At 37.4% G+C, this 16,749-nt stretch overlaps 1 non-coding gene across 1 annotated transcript; it reads left to right on the top strand.

Annotated features, from left to right (window-relative positions):
• Positions 1-5,064: 5,064 nt before the first annotated feature.
• Positions 5,065-5,171, top strand: LOC128586895 (U6 spliceosomal RNA). The gene has a single exon (XR_008380352.1). It is a non-coding gene; the product is annotated as a U6 spliceosomal RNA (small nuclear RNA).
• Positions 5,172-16,749: the final 11,578 nt, after the last annotated feature.

Raw genomic sequence — 16,749 nt, 5'->3', positions numbered from 1 at the left:
GGGGCGTTTGAAAGCTTTGTCTTCAATGTCAGAAATCCTTTCTTCTGCTTGCTCCATTCTGTTACTGAGGGATTCTACTGTGTTTCTCAGATCTTTGAGGGCTGCAACCTCTTGTCTCAATATGTCAAAATATTTGGTCATTTGGTCTGATTTCGTTAAATTCTTGAGATATCTTTTGGGTTACTGCTTGAAATTCTAATTCGATCTTATTTGCTATCCAGATACTGATTCGATTTCTGACATCTCAGCTATTTGTTTGTGCATGGGATCTTGTGCTGTGTCTGCCCCATTGATCTTTGGGGGAGTAATCTACTCTGATTATTCATATTGCTAGAGTTTTTCTATTGCTTTCATCTCATGATTGCTTTTCACCGTTGCCTCTGGCCATCTTCAGAGTTGGGGAAGTGTCTCTCCAAGCTTAGACCCCAGCAGGATCACTCTATTGTTGCTGTATCTTTGTAGGCAGTGACCCTGTGTAGTTCCTTTGGGGCTGCCCCAGCCAGGGAGTTCTGGTTGTGGAAGCATCTCCTGAGTGTGACACACCCAGATCCAGCAACAGGGCAGGAGGTGGTGCGCATGGTTCTGGGAGTGCCTGGCTCCCAGTGACTTTGGCACAGAGCGCCCAAGGCTCGAGCAGTCTCTGGCCAGGAGAAGGGCTCTATGCAGAGGCAGGGAGTGCATGCGGTTACCAGAGTCCCTGGCCAGATGAGTGGGCCAGCATGGAGGCAGGGAGGGTATAGGAGGGAAGACGCAGTGTTGCGCAGCTCACGCAGTTCCTGGTCAGGTCATGTGGAGGCCCAGCGGACATGGGTCGGGGGTTGCAGTACAGCTCTTATGGAGGTCCGGGCGGCACCAAGCCCAGGAGTTTGAGGTTGCTATGGGCTGTGATGCCACGGCACTCCACCCAGAGAAGTAGCCCAAGGCTCCAGTGTGCAAAAACCGGTCTCACTCTGCCCCTGCGGGTTAAGGCTTTAAGGCAGCTTAGTCCCCACCTTTAGATTGCTCAGTCACTAGGTCACTGCCGGATCCTTGCTCTGGGACCCTGAGGGCAGAGCTTGCCAGGGCAGTTCTCTCACAATGGCTCCCTATGGCCCACAGTCAAACACTATTAGCTCCATCCTGCTCAGCAGCTCAGTCTGGGGCCCTAGACAATGCCCAGAGTTCTCTGCACTCCTGCTCAAGCTCTCCCCAGGGCAGTTCAACTGAGTGCCAAGTCCAAAAACACTGAAACAGTTCACAGGTAAGGCCTTTCTGGTTTGCAGTCTCACTGCCGCTTGTACTTACAGGTGCCGGCAGGATTAGGTCAAAGGAACACACGCAACTACTTCCCAGTTTTCCACTGTTTTTGTCCTCCTCTTGGGGTCCAGAGGTCCCTTGCTGACTCCCTGTATCCTCAAAGGGATGATTATAGGCAGATCCCAGGAGCCAGAGATGACTGGAGTCTTATCTCCCCAGACTCACTGTGCCCAGTTGCAGGGAAGCTGTTACTCTGCCACCATCTTGCACCACCTCCCTGTATTATTACTCTTTTTAAAATCCGCTGCTCCACATTGAAAAAAAAAATAGTACAGAATCTAATTACTAAAAATGGATATAAATTTCAAGCAATAATAATGCAATTATTACAATGTGGCTTATAAAAGAAGAAATATAAACAAAATAATGCTCTCTAGTAAAATTTTAACTCACATTAACTTTTAAAGATCCAAACAACCCTTCTATAGGCTGAATCATTTGAACAGTATAGAGCAATTCCAGCATTAATATATTAATAGTAGTCATTGTCTTTAATGGAGGTCATACAATTTCTTGCTTTCAGTCTATATAATAATTTTTGAGGCTTTAGAACTCAAGGAAAAATTACATGGAGGCACAAAATTGTTCAAGGTACATTTTAGCCTTCCAAAATTTATCAGTATAAAATGAGCATGATTATAATTTGCAGTCTTGTGCAGTCTTATATATGTAATTAGTCTAAATTCTGCTTATTAACTCTTAGAATTACATTAAATATACCAAAGAAAGGTTGGTTAATATCCCTTGGGCTTTCCATGAGGAATAAATGTCTTTTTCATTTGGCTAGCCAGCTGGGAAAATATGAACACACAGTCAATATCAATTTACATAACATACTGTGCTGTTTCCAAAGGCTCAAGAATTTGCATTTTTCCAGATAGTAATAATCTCTTCCACTTTACAGTTTGCAAGTCACACCACACACATTATCTCATTGGAGCCTGGTGACAATCGTGTGGGTTAAGCAAGGCAGTCTATTACTCCATTTCTCCAAATGAGAAACACGAAATCTACTATTCAAAAAATTATGTATTTTTTTCCCAAATGGACAAATCTACTGTAGCCCAGAGTTGAAATTTTCAGCCCAGAATCGTTTTCATGGTATCATCCACTTGTGTTAATTTCCTCCCGACAGATATCACGTGAAGTAATTAAAGAACAGCGCCTGAAGCTTCTGTGCCCCAGGCAGCATGGAGGCACCCACTTTCCCTGAAGCAGCAGGTCCCGTTCTGACTCCACGCAGGAAGTGACTTTTTTAAACGCAAGGGGCTGAAAACCCCTCATGCATCATCAAAGTAAGAAAGAGAATGCTAATTCTGTGAAGAGAAGGCAGCTGCTGGGAGACAGGGGGCTCTCAGAATAGAAGGGCAGGTTGCAGCTGGAATCTACTCCCAGACAGCAAAACAGACTGAAGTGAAGCGCAGCATTCTGTAGAAATCAACTGATGAACACCCAGTACTTACAGTCTCCAAGCTGAGGAGAAAAGGGTGACAGGGAGAAGACTGTGAGCCTCGGATTAGGAAGCTGGAAGCTTGCTCGAAATCGCAGAAGAAACTTGAGATAGAAAAAGCAGAACCCAAATGGAACCACAACGCATTAAGGGAACATTCCCAGTCTTCAGACAGGGGAATCTAGATAGTGATATCAGAACATATGTTACATCTATGATAGCTCTTACCTGATTACACTGGAAATTGGATATCATCTTTCTTTGGTTAATGCCCTCTGTTACTCTGGACAAATAAATTGCTACCTTCATTAAATTCCAGTTATGAAGAGCTTTCCCTGCATACGTTTGTATGAAAATATCTAAACAACACAGGTACTATTAGAGTAAAAATTTTGGAGCCCAGATCTGATTAATGAGACAGATAACCCCCTTTACACTATTCCGAGTGACATTCACCTGTGTTCTTACCCTGACGCTGTCCCTCCACCAACCCTCAGTTCTTCTCTCAAAGCCAAGATTAGAGGACTTTGTTCTTCCACATCCCAAAACCGCTTCCCTCCCTACTCCTCCCAGGCCTGGGTGTGATAATAATTTGGCTGATACTAAGCTCCAGATTATTGAAATATCCTTTGTGGTTACTATACACCTACACCTTTATAATTAGTACTTCCGTAAATAAATCATCCTAGAATTAACCTATTTCAAGCGTGCCATCTGCTTCCTGTTGGGACTCTCACAGATACAGCCCTGCAAGATTTTTTGTTCTCATCACAAACATAACAAGTATGAACTAATATATTTTCAATGTATATCAATAAAATTCCATGAGTCTAAATAAAATAAAGCATGGGTACCATGATGCTGCTTCCGGCACAGAAGCTCAAGGTGCTGTTTTTAATTACTTTACGTGATAGTTTAAATAATTAATATAATAGTATACAGCTAGGAAGAGGTAATGCCAGGATTTTGGTACAGAATAGTCTAGGCCAACATCCTGGTACGTCCACAATACCGCATTGACTCCTACTTTTTATTTTGTGTATTTTCACATTTGTATGCCTTATAATTTACACATTATTTACATATTAATAAAGTGACAGAAGGTTCAGATGAAAAAGATACTAGGGATATCATATCTTGACTTCATTATGAAAAATGATGAGGTAAGAAGGGAGGAAACTTGCTCCCGTCACAAAGGTGTTGACTTCAGCTGGATAGCCCACGCACTTTTTTAATAATGAAGTGTATAATATTTAATGATCTAATAAGACACAAGGGTGGCTGATTCATCAAGAGTTGCATACTTAAGGGTAGAGACCATTCTGTTCATCATTTCCAATCATCTGTTATAAGAGTTGTAAGGTAGGGTAGTGTTCACAATTCTACATAACAAAGAGAAAATAATTTCTTATTAATTAAATATATCCATTAATTGATTTGTTTGATCCTTTTGTAGATTTGATTAGAAATAAAGGAATATCTGAAGGTAATGGTAATTTGGAATATATAATTGGCATTTTGAACTACTATATTGCTTTTTATTACCCACACATGATATTTAGAGAATCACTAACTGATCAAATGAGGAAGAATTCTGTTAATTCTCCTGGTAATTTCAAGTAATTTTGAGTAAACCCTACTGCAGGCTTTAAAATTTAAAATTTAAAAACTAAACTTGGCTAATTTAATACTAAATGTAAAGGACCAATAAAATCGGGGGGGGGAAGAATCACTGATAATGCTGTTATAATTTTAAATCCTTTTGAAGTTTTAGGCATACAATAAAATCAAAAATAGAATTTAAGGAGTTAACTCTAAATATAAGAAAATAAACCAAAATTATTTTTCTGAATAATATGTTTGTATACCTAGGAAATTTTAGAAGGATAATAGAATCCCTACTAAAATTAGCAAGAAAATTCAATGAGGTTGCTGAAAATGAAATAAACGTACAAAATGATGTAGTTTTTCAGTACACCAATTTTAAACAATTAATAGTGTAGTGGTCCTTGTTCTGTGGGAGATTTATTCCACAACCCCCTGTGAATATCAAAATCCATGGATGTTTAACTTTTTATATAAAATGGTGTAGTGTGTGGATAACTGAAGATGTGTTTAAGACATTAAAACATTTCTAAAAGGTAGAAACTAGTTTATAAAAACAAATGTGACCAAGAATATGTAAAAAGCAATGATGAAAGAATAATCAACTGATGATCTTCAACCAATGGTTAGCTAATTGAAAAACAAGAATTAAGGCTCTTTCTCTATACCATATGCCACAACACCTTACATATATTTATTAAAAATTAAGTGTAGTGCTCCCTTCGGCAACACATATACTAAAATTGGAACAATACAGAGAAGATTAGCATAGTCCCTGCGCAAGGATGACACACAAATTCGTGAAGTGTTCCATATTTTAAAAAAATGAAGTGTAAAATATCAAGCAATAAAATCCTAAAAGCATACGATTAAAAGTCTCTAGGTTTAAAATCATTTAAATAAACCACGTAGGATGCAATTCATATATTGGGAACAGAAATCTTACAATTGAATTAAAGGAGTATGGCAAACATTATTCAAAATATAAACTAGAGAATATTTGGAAAATGGAAAAAGTTTTCATGACTTTACTACATACAGTTTATGCAATCAGTCAAGGAGAAATTGAGACAATAGATAAATGAGTAAAAGGACAGGAGACACAACTTTTAAAAAAGAAATTTCATGCAATATATGTATAAAAACTGACTGTTAAGGGTATTAAATGACATTTTAATTAAAATTAAAATAATTTTTTCAACAAATAGGTTGGCAAAGATTTTTAGAAATCAATCTTTTTAAAAAGTTTGTGAAAAGGGCAGTTCCCTTAGCTTAGTGGGTAGGGCACCCGCCACATACGCCTGGCCCAGGGCCAGCAAAACAACAATGACAACTGTAACAACAACAGCAACAACAAAAATAGCTGAGTGTTGTGGCAGGTGCCTGTAGTCCCAGCTACTCTGGAGGCTGAGGCAAGAAAATCACCTAAACCCAAGAGTTCGAGGTTGCTGTGAGCTGTGACACAACAGCACTCTACCGAGGAGGACACAGTGAAACTCTGTCCCCCCAAAAAAAAGTTTGGGAAAGCCTCATTTGATGAAATTGTACATATAGTACAATGTTTGTGGGAGTAACTTGAAAATATGTATTTGCACACATATTTCATTCTTGGTAAACCGTAACAAGGATCTAACCTAAAACATAAATATTGATGCATTAAATTAATCCGTATTGCATTAGGGAAAATATGTTGTATGATGTTGACAACATAGAATAAGTTAGGAAAATAGTAGGAAGCTTCAGAGGAGTCACTCATGTTAATTGATTCTTCTATGATCATATCTGTGATAATTTGCTTTTTCCCTGTGACTCATAATGTCAAGCATCCTTTTAAATGCATATTTTCCGTCAGTATACATTCTGTGAAGAAGTATCTATTTGGACATTTTCTCCATTTTCTGAGTTTTTTGCCTTTTTATTACAGAAGTTGTAATGTTTTTGATATTCTCAATCATAAGCACATAGCGATGTGCCGCTCCATGTCTGCTGAGATGGCAGTCATCAAGACTGATGATACTGCGCCCAGGAGGACGGAGGGGAACCAGAACACTTACGAACTGCCGCTGGTAAAAGGATGCTAACTGCTAGGCAAAGAGTTTGACAGTTTCTTGAAATATTTTCTATATTTTCTAGCCATATCGCTTTTAGTATGTATCCAAAAGAAACAAAAGTATACATCTTTACAAAGACTTGAACACAAATGTTCGTAGTAATTTATGACAGCCAAAAACTGGAAATAACTCAAATGCTCATCAACAGATGAATGGATAAACAAATTGAGACAATTTCATACACTATCATACTACTTAGCAACAAACCGGAATGAATTGTGTACTGACAGGTGCAACAATGTGGATGAGTCTCAGAATAATTACATTAACTAAGGGGCTTGGGGAAATTAAGAGAAGTGTGGAGAAGGGTAAAAAATAGAAATTGCAAAGGGTCAAGGGATTAGTTTCAGTAATAAAAGAAATAATCATTACCTTGATTCTGTTGATGGATGTACAGTGTATAAACATGGCAAAATTTATCAAAATGTACATTTTACATATATTAAGTTAATTATACATGTCACACACACCGAAGCTATTAAAAATTTTATAACTACCATGTTTTACTTTTTATATTTAAATTAATTTCTTTGTTCTATGATTACATTGTATTTAATATATGTAGTCAGATTTTTAGCTTCATCAGGAACATACAGGGTGAAGAGTTTCTCTCAAGGGCAAGGTTCATAGAAAAAGTCTGTGTGTGGCCCAGTTAGACAAAGGACATTACCCAGAAATTTTTGTATGAAATTTAGGGATAGGAGGGCAGACAGAGTATCAGTAGGGAGGACTAGAGCAAAGCACAGAACATGATGAAATACAATTATGGGTCATTTGGAGAAAATAGTTTGTAACAGTCCAGGAGCACATGAAGGCCAAGGGCGGCAGTCTAAGCATTCATTCTCGCATGGTGCTCACCACATAGAGGCTACAGGTTCTCATTAGATTTTTGAGGACAGCCTGGTAGATCTCATCAGACTCAGGTACAACAAGTGGCACATCTATTCTGAGCTAAGCAATGAATTCATTGATTAAATATAGACAAGACCCCTCAATGATGCCTCTTCAAAAGGGGAGAAGCTTCCATATTAGACTATGAAAAACATCACTTATGCTACGTAAAAAGAAATTTGCTGGTGAAGTAGAATCGCAGTTAGGAAGGAAGACGTGAACACTTTCTTTTCCTACTGTGTATATAAAATAATTGCTCTTTGAAAAAGTAAAATCTCAATTTAACGTTAATGCTTAGGGATTAAGACGTTCCTGTTAATTGAATTTTTTATTTATACAATCATTGATGACAATCATAGAATTTCACAGCTGGAGAAGGACCTTGGAGATCATTTAGTCCAACCTCATTTTACAGATTAGGTAACAGAGGACCAAGAGGTTAAGTAAATGGCCCAAGGTGGCAGTCAATTAGTGCCAGAACTGGGATTATTTAAGATAAATTTATCTGGAACACTCTCTTTGTTTCAATCCTTGTAATTGAAAATCTTTCTGCTCAAAATTTATTCACTACTTAAATGTTTTAATATGAAAATACCAGAATTCTGAACCTACAAGAATTTTGTGCCTCAAATTTCTTCTTTTACTAATTCATTTACGTAATATTTATGAAATGCCTATTATGTTCTGCCCTCCTGATTAAGTTCTGGGAATAAAGAAATAAAACATACAAATACCTCATAATAAGGTGTTGGAAGAAAGTACATGTGCTAAATGCTCTCATAGGACAAAGGCTCTAAAAACATGCTAAAGAGGTATCTACTGGTGTGAAAATAAAATGTTGTGACAAGTATTGCATTAATATAAACGATATATTAATTAGGGATATATACACAGAGACAGAGAGTAAAACCATAAAGAAAAATAAGGAAATAATTATCACAAAATTTAGAATAGCAGTTGCCTGTAGGACAGAAGAAAGGGAGGGAACTGGAAAAAGGCTCATTCAGTTAGTTGGTAATTGTCTATTACTTAAACTGGAGGGGCATCTGTATGCTTCCTATATAGTTTCAATTCGTTACATATATTTTCATTTACAGGCTATATATTACATAGGGAAAAAATTAAGTGGCTGAAATATAGAGGTGGAAGGAAATGAGTGAAAACTACAGTCTCTGTCATTGGTGAAAAGAAGAAAGAGATTCCACAAAAGTTCAAGGGGTACTCCAAGGTAAAGAAAGTGAGTACATTCAGTTTGGTGATCAAAATAAAATAGCTTGAAAATTAAAGGGAGAGGACTATATCCATAAATACAGTAATGAAAATGGAGAATGATAAGGAAGTTCTTGGGAATGGTGATAGGTACTTCTTTTTCTTAGACAAACTATATGTATATATGTATGTGTGTGTATGTATATATATTTTATGTGTATATGTATATATATGGAAAAATATGTTTATAAGGCCAGGTGTGGTGGCTCATGCCTGTAACACCAGCATTTTTGGAAGCCAAGGCGAGGTGGATCACTTGAGCCCAGAAGTTCAAGACTATCCTGGTTAATAGAGCAAGACCCTATTGCTACTAAAAACTTAAAAAATTAGCAGGTGGTAGTGTCAAATGCATGTTGTCCCATATACTGAGGAGGCTAAGGCAGGAGAATCACTTGATCCCTGGAGTTCAAGGCCATGGTGAGCTATGATTGTGCCACTGCACTCTACCCTCAGCAACAGAACAAGACCCTGTCTCAAATACACACACACGGTGCCAAAAAAAGTATACACCATTTAAGCAAGGAAAAAACTATATGAAAATTATAATACTCACTATACCCTGAAAACCTTTGTTATCTTTTATATGTGTATAAATACAATACAATATAAAAGATAACAAAGGTTATCAGTGTATAGTGAGTAATACAATTTTCATAGTTTGTATTATTATACAATTATTATAATTGCATTATTATATAGTTATTGTAATTGCAGAAGTCAAACTTGACTTAAGTTTGACATGTTTTAATACAAGTTTTTTCCTTTCTGAAAATGTGTATACATTTTCTGGCACCATCTGTGTGCATGCGTGTATAAATATGTATATATACATATTTGTAAAAGAGTTAATTGTGAGAAATATGAGAAGCACTGAAGGCATATCAGGGATCTCTCTTGAATAGGATGTCATAGTTCTCGTAGCAAAAGTAAGTTGTGTTGCTTGTAAGCTAAGAGAGTTGAGTGTAAGAGGTGGAAGGTGAGGGACAGGGGAATGGAAGCAACGGTAAGAGCCGTAGAAACATTCCTAGAAGCTGAGAGGGAATCAAAAAAAGTGTGAAATAGCTTCTAACAAACACAGAAATGAGCACCGAATTCTATCTGAGGAATAATGATGAATCTAAAGTTGATGCATCAGCAATCTTGTGATTGCTTTTGTTTTTTTGCAATAATTAGTGGGCTGGAAGCGGAAGTGGAGAGCCCAAGGTGCTTAGCATCACAGAGTGTGCTGTTAGTGACTGAGAGAGCAAGGAAACAGGGCGTTAAGGTGTGTCCTATGTGGCACTGGGGGTGACAAGTGCAGTTCCAATCAGGCAGATATAAGAGTGGAAACGCGAAAGCTACATGGACCATAATCTAAACCTGCCAGGGCAGAACAGTTATGGAGATATGCTTAGAATGCAATAGTTAGATTTATTGTAAGACTGACTACAAAGTCATGTTGAAAGGGGCAGAGGTGTAGGAGGTAGTGTGAGCCACAAACAATGTACAAAGAATGTGATAAACTCAATTTGGTTGCAGACAAAAGTCAAAAAGTAGTTTGCAAGAGCAGGTGTTAGATCCCAGCGGGAAGGCAGAGCACAGCTATAATCTGGTTGATGGCCCAGGAAATTTAGGATGAAAAAAAGAAGGTCACTATTCAGACACAGGTCTATAGGTGGAAAATAAGGGCCTAATTAGTAGGAGGATGTTATATGGTTGATGGCCCAGGAAATTTAGGAAGAAAAAAGGAATGGGCACCATTCAGAAACAGGTTTGTAGGTGGAAAATAAGGGCCCAATTAGTAGATAGATGTTTAGAAGCAACACTTTTGTACATCTAGAAAAGAGTAGAAAAGAAAGAGACAGGCTAAAGGGAACTAAATGTTTAATTAGCCCTGTTCTGGGAACTGAATCCCCTAGGGATAAAGTAGGTGTGACTATGAAGCCTGAAATTCAGAGCCTCTGGCTAGAAGCACAGCAAAAGCTAAATGTCATCAGATTAGAGTTTTAAGCTGTTCAGTGTCCCCTCCTAAATCAGGATGGTCTCAGAAGTGGAAGAATACGAAGGTGGATTGGATGTGCATTAGTTCCATTAGGGGAGTTTGGAAAAGTAGATCAAGAGAACTGAGGTAGCCCCTGCTACTCAGGAGGCTGAGGCAAGAGAATCGCTTAAGCCTAGGAGTCAGAAGTTGCTATGAGCAGTGTGATGCCACAGCACTCTACTGAGGGTGACAAAGTGAGACTCTGTCTCCATAAAAAAAAAAAAAAAGAGAGAGAGCGAGAACTGATGCTGTGAGAAAAAACAATTGGGTAAATGAGGTGAAAGCTATGCTGATTAGTATGATGTAAGCACTACAATTTGTACAAATAATCAACACGCTGAAATTGGCATAAATGTCTTTATGATCTATGTACACAAAATTTTAAAAAAAATAATAAAAAATAAAAGGTTTAGCCTCAGGAATAGGAAAATGTTAGGATCCAGAGCCAGCAGCCAATGGAATTTCCTAATTCTGACGGATTCAGTATGTTGGTCGTCTTTAGGTTTTCTGTTAGTTCCTGTCTCTACCCCAACTGTACCAAGGTATTTAATCACCTGCATTTCTTTTTACAGACGGACAACATGCATCAGAATATCAAATCAAGGGTTAATATTTTCGAAGACTTCTGTTATTCTGAGCAAAATTGAAGTGTCTTCCAAAACATTACAAGGACCAGTTCTGTCAAAACTCCTGTAGTGTATGAAACTGTCCCCAAAGAAAACAAAACAAGACCCACACTGAACTCTGAAAATTTCAATCCATTTCACCTACAGGCCATACGTAATAGAAATCTGGCAAGGCAGACTTGAGATGGTAGACTATGGTCAGGAGTTTAGAAAGGTAAAAAGAGAGAGATAACAATTTGTGAAACAGGTTTGACATGTAAAAAATGAAAGAAATGAGACTAAATAAATGTAGGGAAAATATTCACATAAAAATAAGAGGCTGAAAATACATTTTCATTTTATTTCTGTATTAAAATGTATTTTTAAGTATTTTCTGTATTAAAATACATTTTAATTTTAATACAGTGTCCACAGAAAATGTATTAAAATGTACCTTTAAATATGATGGGTTGACTGTTAAAGAGCTATATGTGGACACTTCACTATCAACCACATTGTAGAAAAAGCAAGTCTATTTGGACATCATCCGAAAAAGGATTCTTCAGGAAAATATGGAATTTATTAATTTAGATTTCACCTATAGGCAATCCCACCTATTGTTCTATATACTTGTATTGATATATACTTTGGAACAAAATCTAGAACAATTTGCTCAGAAATTTAAACTCATTACCCTAAGAATCCATGATGAGACTGCTAAAAGAAAAATTATCTTTTATTGTCTTAAAGTTTAATTAATTGATATTTTGCAATTATATCTGTATTGGTTAGATCTTTAATTTTTAGCTTTTTAATTACATACAAAAATATGTTTAAATTATCTAAATGTTTAATATCTTTCCTCCTATTGGTATTAATTGTTAGAGAGTTTAAAATTAGGTTTTAATTGTTTTAGGCACAAAACGTTCATGAAAGCTTTTTTTGTAACCTGAGAACTACTTTAGCTTTATTATTTGTTCTCGAATAAGTAATTCTATTCAATAGGAACTTTTCTTAAAATATAAATGTTATTCAACTTCAGTATATATAATTCTGACAGGCAAGAATTCTACCCCTGAACCACCAATGCTCCAGCTTATAATTTTGAACTACGGTTTAGAATAAAGACACATTTTGTAAAAACACACAATAGTTCATTTCTGAGTTAATTTTGTACACATACTCCCCTAAGGGTGAACAAAATTTACTATTGTAAAGTGGTAAAAAAAAAAAAAAAAAAAAAAGAAAATACCATTCTTACTCACTTTAAATTTTGACTGTAAAAAAAGAAATAGAAATAGAAGAAAATCATGAGTCAAGTTCCCAACAAGAAACAGATGTCACACTCTAATCAGGATAATTCAACAAACTACTCAAATACGAAGCTATTTAAGGAGATGGGCGTAAGGGAAGCACAAGGCTTAGAGCAGCAACCCTGACTTCTGAGTGCCCACGAAGCTGCTGTGCCCTAACCCGGGGGCGAGGCAGGAGCCTTTACCGAGCCACTGCAGAGAGAGCGCCAGGAAAGTACATCCCCTGAGTTCCTTCTTCCCCCACAGATCTTCCATAGGACTCACCACTGGCAGACAAAAGGGCCCCTGCCACATACAAATTGTCCGATTTTCCGATAGAGAGCAGGGTGAGGAAGGGAAAGCAGAAGATGTAGAGGAGCAAACCAAAATCAAGGAGTGAAAAGTTTTCTCTGCAACTAATATTCAGGGTGTTGAAATTATAAAAATTATTGAGCAGTATTACTTATTATAACCAACAAATACTTGGTTGAATTATTTCTCGTGTCTATGACCATTAGTGACGAGAGTTCACCATCTGGTCTCCCATGAATCTCTTCAAAAAGTGACAGTCACAGGAGATACTTTCTGGGATTTTGTTCACATATACACACTTTTAAAAAATTAATATATTCAACAGCTAGTTTCATCATTCATTTTTTCAGTCATTAACATGCACTCTGCTAGACACTAGGGATTAAAAAGGAGGTCTAAGCTCTCCAGAAATTCACAATGTAATGAAAGAGACAAATTTAGCAAGTAATTAGAATACAATGTAAGTGAAAAGTGGTTAAAGACCTCAGAACTGGGAAGCCTGAACAAAAAGCCAACTTTTGACCTGAGGCTTGAAGAAAGAATTACCCAAGACAGGGAAGAGATTTTGTGCAAAAGCAGGAAGCAAGAGGGCCTGGTATATTTGGGAAACCACAAAAATACCTCAGAATGACACACGGATGGTGTGAGGGAGTGAAAGACGCAGACGAGAGAGAAAAGATGATTAGGTTCAAATTATGAAGACTTTCTGTGCCTGAAAATAGCCCTTAAGAGAGTGCTTTACAAACTTTTAGCCAAAATAATAACATAGGAAGCATGCAGTGAGTTAGTACCCTCATAGGTCTGCCAGCAACATCTGTAACAGTAAAGTGATGCAAGCCAAAAAGGTTTAAAGTTTTATACTTCATTGTTAAAATTAAGATGTAAGAATTTTATATTCTATTGTTTTATTTGTGATGACATAAAAAAGTGTTTGACCTATTAAAACATTAGTAAAATGGGTACTGCCTTTGCTGGAATCTCTCTCTCTCTGCCAGGTCCTTGGTTTTGTAGATTCAAAGAATGAATCCACGGGCCACTATGAGTAAGCGAAAGGATAGATTTGACTGATAGACAGATAAGCAATGGGTAATCTACCAGCGTCCCCTGCATCAGAGGGGGACTTCTGTCTAGGGGTTTCTATACTGCTTTTCCTATTCTGTGGACAGAGGAGTTGGGGGGGGGGGCATGGAATGTCATAACCGTTTGGCGCCAGGGGCTTGAGGGTAAAAACAAATTTTAAAACTGCCCCTGTGTAGGAATGTGCTTTTTTGGGGGGTGTGTTCTCTGCTTAGAAGTGGCAGCTTAGGTGGAACATCTGTCAGACTGATTTATATAAGCCTATTTTGGGCCCAGGGAATATGGTCTGTGTTCAAGCTGGTCTATGGGCCTAGCTGGGCATAGGAAATGGGGTTCCTGTCCAGCCCGCAGCAAGGGGACCCTGTATCACTACAGTAAGTTCATCAACGGTTAGTGTGGGGCATCTTAAACTCCCATGTATAATCTGAGAAAGCCCAGTCCCTCTAGGAAATTTGAAAAACAGATTTGAAAAATACCATAAGGCAGTGAAGAGCCAACAGAGGCTTAAATGTGTATATAAATATATACAAAATAAAATTGACCAGAAGGACACACTTTGGTGTTAGGAGGGAATAAGACAACAAAGGTAGTTTTGAGATTTTTATCTTGGGCAATGGTCTCAATGATGTTGATATTATTGAAAATCAAGTAGAAGGTTTTAAAATCAAGATAATTATAATTTAGGGACATACTGTGTAAATTTCAAGAGGGAGTCACACACATGAGTAGAACTATCCAGAGAAATGGATTCGGAGTGGGGGGGGTGAGGGGGTTGGATTAAGAGTAAAAACATAGTGACCTTTAAGCCAAATTTTATCTATAAGTATTTTTTTTTTATTAAATCATAGCTATGTACATTAATGTAATCATGGGGTACAATGTGCTAGTTTTATATACCATTTGAAATATTTTCATGACACTGGTTAACATAGCCTTCACCGCATTTTCTTAGTTACTGTGTTCAGACATTTATACTCTACACTTGGTTAATTTAATATGTATCCTTGTAAAATGCACCATCTCACCAATTACTCTCCCTCCACCCATCCTCCCTCTTCCCCTCCCTCTCCTCTTTCTCCTTCTTCTTGGGCTATAGTTGGGTTAGATAAGTATTTTCTTTGACCTATATCATGTTAAAATATTTTTTACACTAACAATTTAACATTTGGACACTAATTTCAACTCTTCTTAAAATAATATAAGTTCAGAGAACCCTGGGCCAAATTAAATGACAGACACCCCCCTTGCTAAGAGAGGGCTGCCCTAGTTAGAAGAGATTGCAATGTCCTTTACCACTCATGAAACAAGGCACAAGTGTTTACCTCCAGGAAGTTAAAGCTTTTATGGTTAAGGAAATCAATTACAGGGAGGAGCCCAGAGGAATGAAAAAGAGAAAAAAGAAAGAAAAGACAAGGGGAAGGAAGGGGAGGGAAGAGAAGGGAAGGAGAATGTTATTGCTCTGAGAAATATTTAGAATTTAGAGGAGGAAGAAGTGCCAGAAAAGGATTTTAAGAACAGTCACACAAGCAGGAAAAATGAAATTGTCCTGTCACAAAAGCCAAAGGAGAAAAGATTTCCAATAAAGACCTCAGAAATCCAGTGAAGTCAAAGGTTTCATTCAAAGGAATTTAGGATTTTGGAGATCATTGTTATTCCAATAGGGGTCAGATGACAGTTAGAGGAACGTAAGGTGAGAAAAGAGACACAATTGGTCAAAAAATGCTTTTAGTAAGTGATTTTTTTGTGTAAGTTTAATCCATGTGACAGAGTGCATTCTAAAACTGCTTTTTAAAATAATTTATATTTGAAGGTCTGTGAAACATTAGAAATTAATGTCCTGAATTGTTCTTTAAACTACACATTAAAAACATTTATTTTTAGGATGCACATATCAAATGAGAAAATATATTGGTGAAGAGAAATGTGACTCATATTTTATGTTATAATATGAGGATTGCCTGAATGCAGGAATAGATCCACCTTGAGGTTGTGATGATTTTTTTTGACCTGCTTTGATATTGATTCCTTCTTATTTAGAGGGAGGAAAGAGATATGAGCGAAAGCATGCATTATGCCTAAGGTTTATATAAATTATTATTTCATCCAGATATTAACAAACATATCTGTGAAACAACAGCCAGTCCATTAGCAGTCCATAACCTGTTCTGCAGCTCACCTGTATCAGTTAGTTTATGGCAGGAAATCAAAGACAGACTCCAAAGGAGCGTTTATAGAAGGAACTATTGTACAAAGCCTGCATCACAGTTAAGGGAAAACAATAAAGAATGGTAAAGCTTTCAAATGTCGAGTCCACAGTTTCTTCTTGGTTCTTGTTGTGCTCTTGACTGAAGAAAGACCAGTCACACAGGAAGCCAGGCAGGGAAGTTTATTGAGCAAAGTAAGGTACATTCACTGTAGACAGCAAACGGACCCTGCTGGAGCAGGAGGGCCCTGCTTATGGCCTGGAGTCCTGTTTTATATTGCCTAGGCTGGGTATTCCTAGTGGTTCAGATGTCACCATCAAACCATTTTGATGGACATTTGGGAATTATATGACCTTGTTACCGGAATTTCTTCTTCAGTAGGTCCTTGGTCTCAGGGATTCAAAGAAGGAATCCACAAACCACAGATCAGTGGTAAGACAGGATTTACTATACAGAAAAGAATACAGACAAAGCACCAGAGCTTCTGGCAGAGGAAAAAACCCAAGTTGGAAAATATCTCTCCCTGGGTCCTTTGTCTAGGGGTGTATATATAGTCCCAAAAATGAATGGATACAATCCCTTGCTCTAGGCCAATGGTTCTCAACCTTCCCAATGCC

This window comes from Nycticebus coucang, chromosome 5, assembly GCF_027406575.1.
Source record: "Nycticebus coucang isolate mNycCou1 chromosome 5, mNycCou1.pri, whole genome shotgun sequence".
NCBI lineage: Eukaryota > Metazoa > Chordata > Mammalia > Primates > Lorisidae > Nycticebus > Nycticebus coucang.
The sequence above is the reverse complement of the archived record's forward strand: the minus strand, read 5'-3'. Positions and strand labels throughout refer to the sequence as shown.